The sequence below is a fragment of the Giraffa tippelskirchi genome, chromosome 13, assembly GCF_054371585.1.
Source record: "Giraffa tippelskirchi isolate mGirTip1 chromosome 13, T2T-mGirTip1v1.2.pri, whole genome shotgun sequence".
Taxonomy (NCBI): domain Eukaryota; kingdom Metazoa; phylum Chordata; class Mammalia; order Artiodactyla; family Giraffidae; genus Giraffa; species Giraffa tippelskirchi.
In genome coordinates, this window is record NC_137287.1 from 69,410,406 (window position 1) to 69,428,404 (window position 17,999).

The 17,999-nt window shown below is 42.9% G+C and overlaps 1 protein-coding gene across 2 annotated transcripts in view; it reads right to left on the minus strand.

Moving 5' to 3' along the window:
• PRTFDC1 (phosphoribosyl transferase domain containing 1) overlaps positions 1 to 17,999 on the minus strand; it is a 173,928-nt gene that overhangs the window by 45,048 nt on the left and 110,881 nt on the right. The window contains exon 12 of one of the 2 annotated variants that reach the window (XM_081556816.1): positions 17,443 to 17,824. The exons of the other annotated variant lie outside the window; for it this stretch is intronic. The gene's annotated coding sequence lies outside the window, so the exon portion shown is untranslated. Of the gene's footprint in view, positions 1 to 17,442; positions 17,825 to 17,999 lie in introns of those variants that run through there. 2 annotated transcript variants of the gene reach the window in all.

Here is a 17,999-nt window from a genome sequence, read left to right on the forward strand (position 1 = left end):
GGAGAGGCAGGGAGAGGAGGAAGCGCACTGTACTTCCACGTGACTGTTTTTGGAGAATTAAAAAAAAAGAAAAGCTTTGGTGAGCTAATCTTGAACTTGAGGCACTGTGCCTTTGTTGTCCAGCTGCTGCCTTCGAATCCTGTGTTTGTGTTACCCACAATTGCCACGGAAGCGTTTCATTTCATTTATTTATTATTCATATCCCTCTAACTTCCAAAGATAAATGCAAAGCGGGGAAGTGAAGCTTTTTCATTTTCATACACTAGATTCGTATCTCAGCCGCTTTGTTTTGCTGATATGTCAGCGTAAAAACCACAGAGCTCCTACAACCACCCGTGCAGAGGGCTGGGGGACGGTGATTACTCTAAAATTCAAATATTTGGATTCGATGCAGAGGTCCAGTGCCAAGGACATGCTGATCTGCGATTGAAGAGCTAAAACATGAAAGTCCCAATCTTCCTCTCCCCTGACTGTGTCGAAGGGACGCGCTGTGGATTTAATCTCTTTAATCTGCCTAGCTGCTTCCAAAGCCACAATTATTCTGAAACCAGGCAAGGGCCAGCATTGCTGCTGGGCCCGCCCCTGAGTGCAAGGCGAGGCTGGGACCACAGATCCCCACGGACTCTTTGTTCTGTAGCAGAGGATTCTCTCGGTGGCCAGCTGAAGGACTTTTCTTTGTGTTGTGATTGACAGACATGAATTAAATATGACCCCACTGGGCTTTCTGATTGGTGAATGGCCATGGATTATAAGAATGTCTTGGGAAAATGGCGTTTCATGATAGGGAGACAAAACCAGAAAGGCAGGGCTTTTCCAGCTAATCCTGAACTTGACAACAGCAGAGACCTTGATTCTGGGCTCTGTGTGTGTGTGTGTGCGCGCGTGCACGCGCGCGTGCATGTGTGTGTGCGCGCGTGCATGTGCGCGCATGTGTGTGTGTGTGCATGCGCGCGCGCGCGTGTGTGTGTGTGTGTGTGTGTGTGTGTGTTAGCTTGATATGCCTTGTTCAGGTCTCGGAAGGATGGATCCTAAAATGGTCTAAGAGAACAGGGTGAAGCCAAAGGAAGTAAAATAACTGGCGGGAGAGAAAGATTGTTTTCTTTAAAAGACTGAAGTGGAGCTGTGCTTTAAGGATTCTATCTTTCAATGGGTCTGGCATCGTCCTTGAGGCATTTTTTATCTCTCAGTTTTTCAGCAAGGCAATTAGTGTTCCTCAGGGCAGCTGCTGGGGCCTGCAGCGTCCACCCTGTTCCCAGCATACAATGCACAGCCTTGGGCACAAACAGCTATGCATACTCAAGCCTCCAGTTCTGGGCAAATAGAGATGGTGCCATCAGAAAGTCCTAAAGTGTGGAGAGATGGAGGAAAAAAGAAAAGCATCCCAGAATCCTAGGTGATACAGCATGTAGGTGGCCAACTAGGAAAAGAAGAAATGGGAACAAAAATAACAAAATGACAGAAGCCTAAGAGTTGGTGAGGGGTTCAGATGAGTGTCAATTTCAAAGAAACGTGATTACGCTGGTTCAATTGACCCTCAGAGACAGAAAGCAGTGATTCCCAACAGAGGTCAGAAGCAGCATTCTTAGCCTTAAGTTTATATTTTGTGAATGATGTTTTCTGATACTTGGAATGCTATGGTATAACATATATTCCAGCATGAATGTACACTAGACTCAGGTTTGCTATCAGTGGCAGACAATGTTAGGGAAGAATCTTTTGCCCAGCTTTCTTATTTTTAAGATTTTTTTTTTAAAGCCTATATTGAAGTTTTTACAACAGTGCTTCTGTTTAATGTTTAGTTTTCTGGCCTTGAGGCATGTGGGATTTTAGCTCTCTGACCAGGGATGGAACCTGTACTCCCTTCATTGGAAGGCAAAGTCTTAACCACTGGACCACCAGGGAAGTCTCCTGGCTTTCAATAAATATCAAAATTTTGTAAAGTAATTATCCTCCAATTAAAATAAATAAATTTTTTAAAAAGAGAGAAAAATGAAAAAATCAAAATTGTTTTGCCACTGAGTTGGGCACAAAGATTCCTTTAGCAAGATGAGAAGGCAGAAGTATTCAAATGTTGGCCAGATTTGGAGCAGTTAAATAGATTTTTTTTTAAAAAAAGGGCAAAGAGTTTGTTTGGCCTAGGAGTTGTTACTGTGTCTAGAAAGGTAGTCTGTGTTTACCAGGGCACCTGTGACAGCCTTGTAACCCTCAACTGGGAAAACTCCTGGGCACCATCCAGGTGAGCAGATAAGAATTGGAAGCTAATATCCAAGTGTCAGCAGAGCAGCCATGGACAAATCCAGAGTAGAGGGGCTGTAGCAGATAAAGCACATGGGGCACAGAGCTTACGAAATCAGGGAAAAGCTGAGAAAACACTTCCCAAACCTGGCAAGAAAATTTGGGCGATAGGTAGGGTCCATGGCACCAGAATCATGCTTGAGCCAAAGATTCATACTCCAGGCATCTCAGCCTGGAGGCTGTAGTGTTTCCTGAAGAAGCAAAAGTGAGTCTTGGCATGGCCAGAGCGAGGAGGAGGTGTGACCATATGGCTCCTCCACAGGGATATGTTGAAGGTGGTTGTGAAGGGAAGAGAAATACGAGGCAGACGTTTTGGGAAAGCAGAACTCAAGCTAACCACCTATGCTCTCTGGCTGCTGGAAATGGCATCCTTCTTTTGGGATAGAAGTTTGGTAGTTTTCATGTTCATGTACATTCTAATCAAAGTGAGGTCCTTATTTAGAGGTTGCACAATCTCAGTGGACTGTTTGCAACAGTGGCAAATAGATGCCTGGCTCTTCAGCTTTCAGTGCAACAGTGCCAGCTCCGGGAAGCCTTCCTAAGCTGGACGAGCCCTACTCAGGGAGGAAATATGAGTAATAACAAAGATGCTTCTTTAATAGATCCAAAGCTTGCCAAGCTGTAATTTGGTACATCCCCACCTCCTCCTACTATGTTTTGTTTTTTTTTTCTTCCTAAGGTATGCTGTGTGGTTAGGAAGATTTATGAGCTGCATGTTCCTTTGGCTCTTTTGTGAATCCAAGCAGTTCAGTCCTAATGTCTTGGCTATGATGTCATGGAAGGGAATGGGATTATGAAGGCGTCAGAGGAGTGGACTGGCTGTGATGGAGGGTATGACTGCTAGGGCTGTCATTACAATATACTACAGTCTGGGTGGCTTAATCAACAGCAATTTAATTCTGTTAGGCTTAATAATTCTGAAGGCTCGAAGCCTAAGATCAAGGTGTCAAAGACCTCTCTCCCTGGCTTGTAGAGAGCCGTCTCCTCCATTTGTCCTCACGTGGTCTTCCCTCGGTGGGTGTCTGTGTCCTAATCTCCTCTTCTCATAAGGACACTACCCAGATCAGATGAAGCCCACCTCAGTGACCTCATTTGACCTTAATTATCTCCTTAAGGATCTTATCTCTAAATAGATTCTGAGGTACTGGGGGTCTGGAGTCCAACAAATCAATTTGGGGGGAGGGGATACAATGTAGCCGATGGAATGCCCTTGTGGGCTCCCTGGATACCCAGGAGATGTAATTGCTTTGGGGTCTACAATACTGTGGTGAAATAGTCTTCGTACAAAAGCAGAATGCTGGATTTCTGTGGTGGTCCAAGGAAGAAGAATCCTGTTAATGCAGGGTATATGGGTTCAATCCCTGATCCAGGAGGATCCCACATGCCTTGGGGCAACTGAATTGCACTGCAACTGCCGAAGCCCTCGCACCCTAGAGCCTGTGCTCCACAACAAGAGAAACCACCACAATGAGAAGCCTGTGCACAGCAAATAAGAGTAGCCCCCGCTCCCTGCAACTAGAGAGACCCTGTGTGCAGCAACAAAGACCCAGCACAGCCAAAAATAAATAAATACATAAATAAATATTTTTTGGAAAGCAGAATGTTTACAGACCTGTGACCAGTGGATTTCCACTCAATCACAGACTCATTATCATAGCCCTATTATTATAACACACCATGTAATCGTCCCATCAATATCAATAAATATATTTACTGATTAATGAATAACTCTTCTTTCCTGAAAAGACTCACCCTTCCTCGTAAGGATTCAACAGCTGAGAGGTGAGCCAAGGTCTCAGGTTATCTGCTGATGGCCTCCTATTGAGTGAATTGTGGGCAGTCTCTAGTGAACTGTAAGCATCATAAATAATTCACGTTAAACAACTTTTGTCAACATAAATTAAGAGACTGCTCTTTAGGACACTATCACTTCAGTTTCTTCAAATCTGTTGGCTTGTATACTGAGTAGGAAACTCCGAGACGGATTCCTCTCCAGAGAATGGAGGACAGGATGCTGGGCAAACAGCCTCCTTCAAAATGAGTTTCTGTGGAAAATGCTAGATTGGCAGGGGTGGGGCAGGGGCCCTTCACTTCAGGCTCAGGCCAGACCAAAGCCAAACACACTCTTGGTTAATTGATGAGCTGTTCCAGGCAGGTTTGTGGGCAGATAGGACCCCCGCACTGCAAGAGAGTCTAGCCCTAGAAGATTCTAGTGTGAGTTAGTTGGCTGTGGTCCCAGAAGACAAGTCCCTGCTCTGGGAACACACTGGTTAACAGGTGTCACAGTTACAGCAGCCCTGAGACAGCACTGCCTCGGGACTACCTCTAAGTTAACACAGGCCTTAGAAGGAAGAGCAAAGCTGTGGCTCAGAGTTGGGAAAAGGGATAAAGAATTGAATGCTATAATATCTAAGGCCCAAGAAGATGCAGACCCTTTTTTTATTGTAGTAAAATACACATAACATGAAACTTACCATTTTGGGACTTCCTTGGTAGTCCAGTGGTTAGGAATCCGCCTGCCAACGCAGGGGACATGGGTTCGATCCCTAGTCTAGAAAGATCCCACATGCCATGGAGCAACTAAGCCCATGTGTCACAACTGTTGAGCCCAGGCTCCACAACAAGAGAAGCCACCAGATTGAGAAGCAAGTACAGCAACTAGAGAAATCCCATGCACAACAACAAAGATCTATGCACAACAACAAAGATCCAGCACAGCCAAAATTAATAAATAAATAAGTTACCAAAACAACCTTACCATTTTAATCATTTCAAGTGTCCAGTTTAGTAGCATCACATAAAACCATGCTGTTTTATAACCATCATCACCATCTACCTTCAGAACCCTTTTCATCCAGCAAAACTGACACTCTGTACCCACTAAACACCAACTCCCCATTCCCACCTTGATCCACTGCCTGCCAACCATTCTGCTTCCTGTTTCAATGAACTGACTATTGTGGGCACCTCATATAGGTGGAATCATACAGTAGTTGTTCTTTTGTGACTGGCTCATTTCACTTAGCATAATATATTCAAGGTTCACCTATGTTTTAGCATGTGTCAGAATTACTTCCCTTTTTAATTTTTTAAAATTTTCTATTATTTATCTTTAGTTTACTTTTTGGCTGCGCCACACAGCATGTGGGATCTTAGTTCCACAACCAGGGATGGAACCCATGCCCCTTATAGTGGAAGCATGGAGTCTTAACCACTGGACAACCAGGGAAGTCCTTACTTTCTTTTTTAAGGCTGAAAAATATTCCACATTTTGCTTATTCATCCATTCATCGATGGACACTTGGATCGCTTCTACCTTTTGGCTGTCGTGAATAATGCTCCAATGAACATGGTTGTACAAATATCTACTCGAGTTCCTGCTTTCAATATTTCTGGACATTTACCCAGAGATGAGTTCGCTGGAGAGGCTCATTTCTAAACCCAGGCCTCTTAGGCTATTTTCTAGCCTACAAGGAAACAATAAGAATAAATAGGGAATTATGGCTTTCCCTGGGTATATGCTCAGGAATGGGATTTCTGGGGCACACGGTAGTTCTAGTTTTAGTTTTTTAAGACAACAAGGAGTGAGGGGGCTTCCCTGGCAGTCCAGTGGTTCAGACTTTGCCTTCCAATGCAGGGATGCAAGTTCTATCCCTGGTTGAGGAGCTAAGATCCTATATGCCTCCTGTGGTCTAAAAGCAAAACATAAAATAGAAACAATACTGTAACAAATTCAATAAAGACTTTAAAAAAAAAGAGTAGCACTGAAACATATATATTATCATATGTAAAACAGTCAGTGGGAATTTGCTGTGTGATCCAGAGAACTCAAAGGAGATGGGGAGGGCAACCCATTCCAGTATTCTTGCCTGGAGAATTCCATGTACTGAGCAGCCTGGCAAGCTCCAGTCCATGGGGTTGCAAAGAGTCAGACATGACTGAGAGACTAACATTTTCACTTTCCAGGGAGCTCAAACCTGGTGCTCTGTGACAACCTAGAGGAGTTAGATGGGGTGGGATATGGAAGGGAGATTCAAGAGGGAGGGGACATATGTATACCTATGGCTGATTAATGTTGATATATGGCAGAAACCAGTATTGTATTGATACTGCCATTGATACATGGCAGAAATACAGTATTGTAAAGCAATTGTCCTCCAATTAAAAAAAAAAAACAAATTTTAAAAAAAGACAGCAAGGGGGAAAATGGGTGGTGGGATGAATTGGGAGATTGGGGTTAACACATATACACTACTATGTATAAAACAGATAACTAGTGAAAACCTACTGTATAGCACAGGGAATGCTATTCAATGCTCTACAGTGACCTAAATAGGAAGGAAGTCCAAGAAAGAGGGGATCTCTATATATCTATGCCTGATTCACTTTGCTGTACAGTAGAAACTAACACAACATTGTAAAGCAGCTGTACTCTAATAAGGGCTTCCTGGGTGGCTCAGTGGTAAAGAATCCACCTGCAGAAGACACAGGAAATGCGGGTTCGATATCTGGGTTGGGAAGATCCCCTGGAGGAGGGCATGGCAACCCACTCCAGTATTCTTGCCTGGAGAATCCCATGGACAGAGGAGCCTAGTGGGCTACAGTCCAGGAGGTCGCAACAAGTAGGGCACAACTGAGCACAAGCACAATATACTCCAATAAAAACTTTAAAAACAGAAAGTGAATAACAAGGACCCCATATCGAGGACTGAACTGAGTTGGCACCTGGAAGAGACCACAAGGCGAAGTCTGATCAAGGAACCTGGGCAATAAGAACTCTGCCCTCAGCCTCTCGAGATACATTTTTATCAGGAAAGATTTTTGTTTTTAGATTATATACATCCTTTGGATCCCCTAGTTCTGTATCTGTCCTATTCCACCACTTCTTACACTTTCTGCATTGGAGGTTATTTATACATGTATCTTAAGTTTCCTACTAAACTGTATGCTTCCTGAGGGCAGCAACTATGTGGCATTCATCCTTGAAACCCCAATAGCATCTAGTATAATCTCTGAAGCCAAACTTTTGGTTATTAAATATTTACTAGAGAGATCCAGATATTAAACATGAGAGAAACAGACCTACTTACTCATTTCCTGGAATTCTTCAAGGAAAGCACCATGCTCATGTCAGCTTATATGTTATTAATAGCAGTTGAGTAACCAGAGGAAGTAATAATATTGCTGTGGGAAAATTAGGCCACATCTGAAAAATCTTGTGCGACTCCAGGCCTGATTTAAGTAGCCTCTATCCTAGGTATTGAGAATAATCAAGAGCAGGAGGAGAAAATTTGGAAGCTGTCAGATAAAAACAGTTGAATGAATTGACTGTTTAGCTTGGAGATCAGAAGACTAAAGAGAGAGACATAATGAATGCTTGCAAATATTTGAAAGGCTTTCTTGCAGACAAGGAAGTCAACTTAGTTTTGCTCCAGAGGAGGACCCGGGACCAAAGGGTTTGAGAGCAAAGAGACAAGATTCAATTTAACAGAGAACTGCTCAGCTTTTAAATTTGAGCTTGCCTGCAATGGAGTAGACTGCTTGATAAGATTAGCTCCCTGTCCATGAAGAGACAGTCAGGAAATTAGTAGAAAGGAAGATACAGACTCCATCCTGCAGATTCTTGTTATGACCATCACAGTTTTTATTTCCAAGCCTTTAATAATTTCCATTAAAAAAAAGTGCTGTTGGTTTCAGGGATGTTATATCCCATTCTCTCTCACAAGATTACCCTCAGAAGAAGGTACCTGTCCTCAGAAGAGGACTTTTCCAGTGGTACTTTTACTTTTTGAGTTTGGTACCAAAATTCAGGATATTGCAGGATTGCTTTGTTTTCAAATGATTGACCTTTCTTAGCTGGAAGCTCATCATTGTAGCTGGAATCTCCTTGGATCCTGTCTATGAATGCTTTCTTTCATAATTTTTTACATTTTGGCTGCACCATCGGGCATGTGGGATCTTAAGTTTCCCAACCAGGGATTGAACTCTCTTCCCCTGCAGTGGAAGTGCAAAGTCTTGACCACTGGGCCACCAGGGAAGTCCCCCATGAATGCTTTCTTGCTTCCTACTATTCAATAGTAGGAATGGGACACACTGTCAGGTGGGATGTGCCAGCAGTCAATGTTCTAGGTATAGAGATTCCCCATTCTGGATGTTTCCAAGCATTCTCCCAAAGCTCTCATTCATTGTTCCTGCCTACAGGCAGGGAGGTGGTCAGGGCTAATCCCCTCTGACCACTCCTACTGTATTTCTTTTACCAGTTACCTCTACATCAGCCTCTGGGCTCCCTCCCCTCTTGCTTCTCATAACTGCCACCTCCAAGCTTGGTGTTGGAGGCTTGGAGCATTCCCCAGTGACTTCTTCCTTCTACAACAGACTTTTGCTTTTTGAAAAACATCTTCCTCTATCATTCCAATCCTGCCTGCCTTCTCTTGTTTAGGAATTCCTTATTTCTAGTCCACCAAGAATATCTCATCTTATTTTTCTGTTATATTGTGGGTTTGTTATTTTAAACATGTCATCTCCTTTCTATCATTTTTAGAAATCTGTGCTCAGCTTACCATCTGAATTTACTCTCCTGTCCCTTCCAACTCTAAATGTTGTAATTTTATAAATGCAAAAGGGAGAGTAAACAAAAAACACAGTCTTTATAAAAAGAACTCATTTTAAATCTGTTTTTTCCTAACTATACCAATAATAGTACATAGATGAAATTCCAGATCATTCACAATACCAGTATCAACACCATAATACCCATTCATTTATATATATATTATAAACATATATATTCTATATATTATATATAAATATATGCATATATATATATACATATATAAAATGCTTCCTTTATACACATAGATATATTTAAGTGGAATAAGAATAAACTCTACAAATTACCTTAACTCTCTTGAAATCCCTCATAGACAGTTACATTATTATTTCAGTAATTAAGCCAAGTATAAACTGCAGGTTACTTTTTCTTGTCTTTGAACTCTGTCTGATTTTTCTAATTTTTGTGCATTTTGTCTTCTACGTGTTACTCTTTCACTTCATTCATTTTACTCTGTGTAGCAATCCCTGCAGGGACTGACAACACAAAAACATGGCACTTGCCACCCTAGATGTCTGGGATGACATGTCCACCCTGCCTTTTAAGGAATTATCCTCAACTTCAACTTTTATTAAAAGAACTTACGATGACAATCTCTTATCACACTGAGTGAAGTAAGACAGAGAAGGAGAAATATTGTATGATATCCCTTATATATGGAATCTAAAAAGAAGTGATACAAATGAACTTCCTTACAAAGCAGAAAGAGACTCACAGACTTAGAGAAGGAATTTGTGGTTGCCGGGGGAAGGATGGGGGGAAGGGATAGTTAGGGAGTTTGGGATGGACATCTACACATTGCTATATTTAAAATGGATAACCAGCAAGGACATACTGTATAGCACATGGAACTCTGTTTAGTGTTATGCGGCAGCCTGGATGGGAGGGGAGTTAGAGGGAGAATGGATACAGGTACAGGTATGGCTGAGTCCCTTCGCTGTTCACCTGAAACTATCACAACGTTGCTAATCAGCTATGTCCCAAGACAATGTAAAAATTAAGCAAAATTTTTTAATAATAATATTACTAAAACAAAAAACTTATGAACCCAGTTTTAGAAATCTAATGGCAGTTCCCATTCTTCCTAATTTATATTGCAATTTATATCTGAGTTATATCTTCCTATTTATGTTTTTAAGTAAATCAATATTTGGAGTTTATGTTATTACGATTATGTAAATGTGGTTCTTTTTTGGCTGAGCTAAGTAGAATTGCATCATTATGTTCCCTTTCTTATTCAAATTTTAAAAATGTTCCTGGAATTATTGACTATTTTCTTAATTCTTACAATCGTGAACTCTAACTACTTCATTAGCTCTGTAATATGCCTTTGGATTCTATTTTCTAAACAATCCAGTACTGTTGTTGTGGCTTAAATTCAGATCTTTTCCCTGGAGCTTTCCCTCCTTCCTATTCCTACCTAGGTCACTTCTTTCTAGGTCTGTCCAGCTGGCATACTCTGTTGGATCCTCCGGTTCCTATAATTTCTGTTTCTTGGTTTTCTCCCTTATTTTTCTGAAAAATCGCATTTAATATTTTTCTGAGAAAGAACACACAAAAGGCAAAACACTTGAGGATTTCAATATCTAAAAAAGATACTGATAATTTGGATAGGGCTACTTTTCGATAAGAAAAAAAAAATCCCTCCTATATTTTGAAGGTAATGATCCATTGACCCCTCGTTTCTACTATCTTTATGAAGAAATCCAATGTAATTTTGATTCCTGATACTTGTTATGTGAATGCTTTTATTTTTCCTCTCTAGACATTGTAAGGAATTTCTCTTGGTTTTTGATGTTCAGAAATTCCCCAGGGATGACTGGTCTGGGTCCGTTGTGGGAGGTGCTGTGCTGTGTACTTAGTAACTCAGTCGTGTCTGACTCTTTGCGACCCCATGGATTGCAACCTGTCAGGCTCCTCTGTCCATGGAATTTTTCAGGAAAGAATATTGGAGTGGCTTGCCATTTTCTTTTCTAGGAGATCTTCCCAACCTAGGGATTGAACTTGCGTCTCCTGTGCTGGCAGGCAAATTCTTTTACCACTGAGTAACTTGGGAAGCCCTAGGCCTTTTAAATCAAGAAACTCAGGTTGAAGATAATTTCTTGTTTCGTGTGTGTGTGTGTGTGTGTGTGTGTGTGTGTGTGTGTGTGTGTGTAGGGCGTTAGATATTCTGTCTGGTTATACAGAGAAAAGCAGAGCGGCTGCACTGTGTATGAAGTCTTTCATCCATGTGTTCAGTTCCTTGCCTCACCAACCTTCCACAAACTTGATGACCTCAAGACCAGGCTTTTTAGGGCTACCTGGGGGCCAACTGATGCCCTGTTCTTTGTCGTTTACTCTTGCAGGTATTTTGGTGGCTGGGTCTCCATTCTGCATCACATTTTACCCATTTTTTTTTTAACCTAAAGAGATGTTATATCATCCATTTGGTATTTTGCACCATTGACATATTTATTCCTGACATTCTAGAACTGACATTTTATTAGGTGTATAGGTTTGTGTTAAACTCACTATATTTCACCAGAAGTCCAAAGAGCTTTTAGAGTGGGTCTTTGAAACAAAAATAGCCATAGTTTGCTACGGAAGGAGTTATTGGGAAAACGTTTCTGAACAGAGCAAAGAATTAGGAATATTCTGTCTCTTTTCTTTAGTAAACATAACTCCTTGCCTGCTGGCAGCAAGTGATATAAATGACAGCAATCAACTCCAGCCTTTCCCTCTTGCCTGAAGTCTTACCCATTGCTATCTTCACCATGCCTCCTTGCTTGCTAACAATGAAAGGATCTACTATTTTACATACTTTGATCAATTAGTATGGAGCCAGGAGTCACATTGAGTGTCAGTCTGCAAATCTGACCTAAATAGATTATTAGAATAGTTAACCGTAGAGACCAGATGTTACTTCATCTTAAGGGCACTAGATTCTGAATTCTTCTCTTTTCTTTCTTTCTTTACAATTTAAGCAAAGGCAAGAAGAAAGATGGCTTCCCAGGTGGCTCAGTGGTAAAGAATCTGCCTCCCAATGCAGTAGATGCAGGAGAGGCAGGTTCGATCCCTGGGTCGGGAAGATCCCCTGGAGAAAGAAATGGCACCCTGCTCCAGTATTCTTGCCTGGGAAATTCCATGGACAGAGGAGACAGACGGGCTACAGTCCATGGGGTCACAAAGAGTCGGATACGAGTGAGCACAAGAAGAAAGATGCTGATGTCATGACGCTAATACAGCTGTGCTGTATTACTGATGAGGCATCTGATATTCTTTCCCTAATTAATAATTAAGGAAACTCTTCTAATTCAGAGAACAATCAACTCTCCATATCCCCAGGTTCTGCATCCATGGATTCAACCAACTTCGGATGAAAAATGCTTGCAAAAAATTTCCAAATAGCAACTATTTGCCACACACTGGCAACTATTTACATAGCATTTGCATTGTATTTACAACTATTTACATTGTATTACATATTGCAAGAAACCTAGAGATGATACCTAAGGTGTATGGGATGATGAGTGCAGGTTATATGCAAATATTAAGTCATTTTATATGAGGGACTTGAGCATCTACAAATTTTGGTATCTGCAGGGGTGGGGCTTGGGGGATAGGTTGCCCTGGAACCAATTCCCGTGGATACTGAAGGACAATGGTAGTATATTTCTTGTAGACTTGTTAGGTACCTACACTGGGGCCAAACTGTAGATATTTGAATCCTCGTTCTACTCCTGTGACTTTGGGCAAGATACTCATGTCTCATTTTCCTCATCTATGAAATGCTGAAATGGGGATACACTGAAATGAGGGTACAATAGTAAGCAGATCATAGGGTCATTGTGGGAATAAAATTAAAATAATATCTCATGCATTGTAAGTACTATATAATTGTTAGTTATGATGATGGCTGTTATTTCACATGGCAGGATGTTGGGACTGTTACTTTGGTTTTAAAGAAATTCAGTAGTGTGTGTGCCCAGGCACTAAATTGTGTCTGACTCTTTGCAACCCCATGGACTGTAGCCTGCCAGGCTCCTCTGCCCGTGGGATTTTCCAGGCAGGAATACTGGAGTGGGTTGCCATTTCCTCCTCCAGGGGATCTTCCCCACTCAGAGATCAAACACATGTCTCTTGTGTCACCTGCATTGGCAGGTGGGTTCTTTATCACTGAGCCACCAAGTAATTACCATATAATTTTCAGCTATGATTATGGCTGTTGTTATTACAAACGGCAAGATGTTGGGATTGTTACTTTGGTTTTAAAGAGACTCAGTAGAGGAAAAACAGAACCGAATAGTCTGGAGTCACAGCTGTTGATCAAATACAAGATGTGGAACTGATTCCTTAGCAACCAAGCCTCAAATGACAAATGAGAGACTCGTATTTGAAGATCCCACCTTGTTCCTTTTCTATGTAAATTGTCAATATTTCCAAGGTGAAAGTTCGAGTTGGTCTGATGAAGCTAGTATTCCACACGTGAATAGAAAGGGTCCAGGGGACTCCTCGGGCGCCCATGTGACATCCCTAGGTTTCCTTTTTCCTTCTCTTCAGGAAATCCCCTTCCTTATCTGATTCTATAAATAGATGCAACATGTTGGAAGGCCATGACCAGCTCCAGGTCTGGGCGAGGAGTTTTCATGAGAAATGAGTTTTCGCTGTGGCTTCTCTGCAGCCCTGAGCCCTTGCCCAAGGCTGGGGCTGGCGGTCAGGAGGACCTGTACATGGGAGCCAGAGACCAGCGTATGGAACAGGGGACCTCCCCTTGACTCCGCTCCCTATGGAGGACTGCAGTGGGTTGGAGAGCGCCCAAGAGCAAGAGTCTGTCAGATCCAAGTTCCAACTTTACCCTGATTCAATTTCTCACAGCTTTATAAACTTTGGTTTCTTCATCTGTAAAGTAAACACTTCTCAGTGTTGTAACGCAGAGCAGATGAGTACATTAGGACATACAAAATTGTTTTGCCGATTACAGAAGTCCTATACTCCCATTCTTCCCTTCTTCTTCAGCTACCCATGATTATTAGCCCAAACCCCCCTCTCCCAGATTCCCCTCGCCAGGCAGGCTCTGTCTGGGTGACACCAGGATGTGCGAGGCCCTGGCGATGATCCTGTAGGACAGGGGTCCCCCATTTCCGGGATCTGATGCCTGGTGATCTGAGGTAGAGCTGATGTAATAATAATAAAGTGCACAGTAAGTGTAATCCTGTGGATGAGATGGTTGGATGGCATCACCGACTCAATGGACATGAGTTTGAGTAAGCTCCGGGAGTTGGTGATGGACAAGGAGGCCTGGCGTGCTGCAGTCCATGGGGTTGCAAAGAGTCGGACACGACTGAGCGACTGAATTGAACTGAACTGAAATGCAACACACTTGAATCATCCTGAAATCATCCCCACTGCCCTGGTCCATGGAAAAATTATCTTCTGCAGAACTGGTCCCTGGTGCCAAAAAGGTTGGGGACCGCTGCCACAGAGTCAAAGCATCGCCTTGTCCGGGCTCAGTGGGGTTGAGGGTGTCACCTGTCCTTGGGGGGCAGAGTCTGGGGGCTTCTGGGAACGTGAACATGCCCATGCTGACTTGTTTTCAGGAGCCCGAATTCTTTCCCAGCCCAGAGCCGTTACAGTCCAAAGTTTTTTCAGCTTCTTGGGAAAAAAACCAAAGGGAGCTCAAGAGTGGATACAGCAAGTTCTCTTCAGAACACATTCTTGGCCAGGCTCAGCTGCTTACTGATTCTGAATCTCTGGTGATTTGCTAGAAGTAGGGCCTCAGTCTTACAGCATGAAATCTTTCCTAGAGCATAAAGATTCTCTTCCTGCCCGCACCCTCTGTTTTGTGCAGAGCGGATGGAGACTTAGGCATCAGTAAGATACTTGGCATACCTCTATGACTTCTCATTCAGAGAACTTCAGACACTCCGAGGATAAAACTAAGCTCAGCTTAGTGCCCTTCCATTATGGTCATGGTTATTTTCTAGGCAGGATCTACTTCTAGTTGATTATCAACAAATACCCCTCTCTTTCTCCTCTTGTGTAAGATTTGGGAGGGAGGCCTTAACAGGCTAACTTCTGTTTTTCTTTACTATTTCGTACTGATTTGACCTACACTAACACCATTTTCCCTTAATTAGATTGGGTCATCACCCACATTGGAAAAGTCCCAGTTTGTGTAAAGGCAAACCCTCATAGCTTAGAGTGCACTTTGGGTTAAACTCAGATGCCATCCTGATACCCTCCATCTCAGGATCTTCTATTTCCAAGCTGCTTCTCATCGCATAAAAATGGACGGGTCTACTGGAAGTTTTGGAGAAATTCTGTCAGACCTCAAGTCTGTCCAGGCCACAGGTATCTAAGAGGGCTGTGTTGAGTGAAAAGCAGTACTTTTGTCTGGGACTCTTGCAAGTTCGTATCAATGTTTTTGCTGCTGCTGCTGCTAAGTCGCTTCAGTTGTGTCCGACTCTGTGTGACCCCATAGACGGCAGCCCACCAGGCTCCCCCGTCCCTGGGATTCTCCAGGCAAGAACACTGGAGTGGGTTGCCATTTCCTTCTCCAATGCATGAAAGTGAAAAGTGAAGTCGCTCAGTCATGTCTGACTCTTTGCGACCCTATGGACTGCAGCCTACCAGGCTCCCCCGTCCATGGGATTTTCCAGGCAAGAGTACTGAGGGGGACCCAAATGGTATTTCACATGGGTTTGCAAACAAGTCTTTCCTGTGTTGGCCATCTGTGACATCACCTGGGAAGTTGCAGCAAAGCCCCTCAACCTCAGTTGAGCAGAAGACCTGATACTTGGTCAAGGTTGCTCCCATTAGCTGCTACTGTCACAAGGCAACCTCTGAAGGCACTGCCGCTCTGGGGAAGCTGCACCTGATGTTGGGGTGTGTCTGCCCAGTCAGGGCCGTCATCGTGGGCCTGCCAATGGGGCTGCTGCCCACAGGAGATGTTGCCCTAGTGCTGCTTCTGGGGTGGGTTCTTCCACCCCCATGGGGCAGCCACCACCAGAATCGGGCTACAGAGGCTGGTATGCAGGCTGTTCCCAGGGTGCACTGTGTCCATGATGCCCAGGACTGGCCTCACTAAAGCAGGTACAGATCTTTCTTCCACTTTCAGGCCACCCTCTCACACTTCAGGCCAAACTAGTGCTGCTTTATGTGACTGAAGTCTGTTTTTTTTTAAAATTTTTGGTCGTGCTGGGTCTTTGTTGCTATGAGCGGGCTTTCCCTAGTTGCAGCAAGCAGGGGGCTATGCTCCAGTTGCGGTGCATGGTCTTCTCATCGTGGTGGCTTCTCTTATTGCAGAGCACCAACCCTAGAGAACAGTCTTCTGCAGCTGTGGTGCAGGGGCTAAGTTGCCCCACAGCCATGTGGGATCTTCCCAGAACAGGGATTGAACCTGTGTCTCCTGTATTGGCAGGTGGATTCTTAACAACTGGACCACCAGGGAAGTCCATGTTCCTAAAGTCTCACAGAGAGTTTTGTGAGGTAACAACACTTTCAAATTTTACTTGCCTCCACCTCTCACCTGCTGAGACGCTGCAGTTTGCTCACAGGGGATGGACCAGTGGGAACTCCTGGGTCCTGGACACCAGGTTGTTTGCTCCTCTCACACTGAGCATGATGCTGAAGCAACCTGGTGAGCACTTTCCTAGGGGTGCTTCACTCCCTTGGACCATAAATCTATCTCCAATCCTCCTCCCAAATTCTAGCCAGAAGCACAGTTTGTAAACCTATTTTGTTGCAGAGAAGCCTAACAGTGTGACTAATCAAAGACTTTCAAGGATAAAAGTACATTTCATTAGGACAAAATTATATGGCAGATAGAAAAAATAAAAATAAAGGACATACTGTCTCCAGACATAAGAATTTTCATGTATTTTTTTTGCAACAGATGAAAATGAGTATCAAGTTGTCTACATGTTTAGATTCCATCAGACACATTTCAAAGTGATGTGTACTTTTCTTTTAAAACATTAACATTTGCAATCTGCTGGAAATTATACCCTTGGCATCTATGGATACTTACATGGAAAAATTGTGGAAGTTATCTTTAAAACAGGTGAGGGAGTGCAGAGCTTTTCAAAATTCTTTGGAAAGAAAGGTGAGCTGTGAGCAAAAATGTTTGAAGACCTCCACTTTAGAGTGTGGTTCTTTTTCTTTTTTTTGGCCACACTGCATGTGGGATCTTAATTCCTCGACCAGGAGTTGTGTTCCTCTGCATTGGAAGCTGAGAGTTTTAACCGCCAGACCACCAGGGAAGTCCCAAGTGTTTTGCAAAGATGCTCTTGACAAGTGACTCATTCCTATGAATTTTGTTTCACAGATTTCTTTTCACTGAAGTACTTTATACTGTGTTTGTTCAAATCTGTTTTTCACTGGAAACCCTGAAGAACAATAATTGTATTAAAGAATTAATGTTAGTTTGGTGCATCCTCCACCCTGAAGGGGCTGCTCCATCTACTGCTATTAGACACTGGCCTTAAGCAAGTAGACGTCAGGTTGCCAATCGCTAAATGAGAGAACACACGTTGCTGGGACCACGATAACACATTTGATTTAAGGCCTCATCTGTTCCCATTCTCTGCTGTCTTTTCCTCCTTCTGCTTTTTAATGTTTAAAAAAAAGTTGGCAAAACTCAAGATTGGCAAGAAGGATGAGTGGGAAGGGAACATAATTGGTGAGTAATCCTTAGTCTTCTCTGTGAAGTTATTTTTGTTGTCCTTCCAACCTCCAAATAACAGTTGGGAGAGAAGAGCGGAGAAGAAATGGGTAAGCTGATTATCAAGAGAATCTCTTCCTGGTTGGAAAAAGAATAAGTGTCCCAGGAAAAAGTGACGGACTCCTATCTTCACACTCTTTTCTGTTGGTGAACCAGAGAAGCAGCGTTCAGTGGCTGGAAGCGGGCAAGTTCACTTCTTTCTTTGTTCTGGGAATGAACTGCAGGGTGATATCGAACAGTGAAAACTGGAAATGTAGCCGGTGCGGCACTGAACTGATATCTACGTATCTGTACTGATTTAACTCACATTTTAAATTACATCCCACTTGGAAATTTGTTGCCAAAGACTGAGAAACTGCGTTTGTTAGTGATTGATACTGATAAGTCTATACA